This window comes from Acipenser ruthenus, chromosome 48 (assembly GCF_902713425.1).
Source record: "Acipenser ruthenus chromosome 48, fAciRut3.2 maternal haplotype, whole genome shotgun sequence".
NCBI lineage: Eukaryota > Metazoa > Chordata > Actinopteri > Acipenseriformes > Acipenseridae > Acipenser > Acipenser ruthenus.
Window position 1 is genome coordinate 5,015,734 of NC_081236.1, and position 979 is coordinate 5,016,712.

Sequence of the window (979 nt, forward strand, 5' to 3'; positions counted from 1 at the left end):
CCTATAAGGTCAAAAAAAGGTCAAAGGGTCATGAATTAGACTTTTGACATAAGCTATAGTAATATTACTACTCAGCCATACCACCGCCGTCACAAGAGCCTCCCGTTCCCTTACATCCTGCTTCCTTTTCCGCTCCCCCTTGTCTTTAAAACCAGCCTTTGAAATGAGCCAGGTAAAGGGGAATCATCCTCTGATTGGTGCAGGGAAAGAAACGAAAGATTCTAAAAATGAAAGTAGCCTAATTAAAACAATAAAACAAAACACATAGCAGCGATCTGCTACAATTGTTCTGCCGTGTGTGTAGCATGGAGTGACCAGCTGACAAAACCAACACAAGCTTCTCGGTAGTTCGCCGTGATCGTATAGTGGTTAGTACTTTGCGTTGTGGCCGCAACAACCCCGGTTCGAATCCGGTTCACAGCAGGTGAAATCCTCACACGGCAGAGAAGCTTGTTCTTTTTTTTCACACGCCATCTTCATGGCATGCACCTTTTTGAAAGAAAATAGAATACAATAATTGCTTCATCGTGTTAGTACAGGCATGATGCACACCAGCCTGCTGTGTAGGAAATAATCACCATAAAAATCTCCCACAAACACCAGTCGCTGTATTAACGCCTATCGAGTACAGGCAAGACGGTGTTGGTGGTATAGTGGTGAGCATAGCTGCCTTCCAAGCAGTTGACCTGGGTTCGATTCCCGGCCAACGCAAGTCTTTTTTGAACTTTTTCATTTAACATTGGAATAAAGCGTAATAAATTCCCCAACTAATTTGCCTTACTGGTTAATAGACTTAAAAGCATAACTTTGAAAGTATCACTGTGAGTTATAATGATCTGTGAGGTGATATTAGTCACTACATTAAGCCCCATCAAACGAATGTGTTCATTTGGAATCATGCATTGATAATGCGTTGTCGGGAAAACTACAAATATGGATGGAAGCGTGAGTTGAATGATTAATCCCATTCTAAGGATTG

General features: G+C 41.9%; 1 non-coding gene across 1 annotated transcript; it reads left to right on the plus strand.

Moving 5' to 3' along the window:
* The first annotated feature begins 639 nt into the window (after positions 1 to 639).
* On the plus strand, positions 640 to 711 carry trnag-ucc (transfer RNA glycine (anticodon UCC)). Its single transcript has one exon. It is a non-coding gene; the product is annotated as a tRNA-Gly (tRNA).
* Positions 712 to 979: the final 268 nt, after the last annotated feature.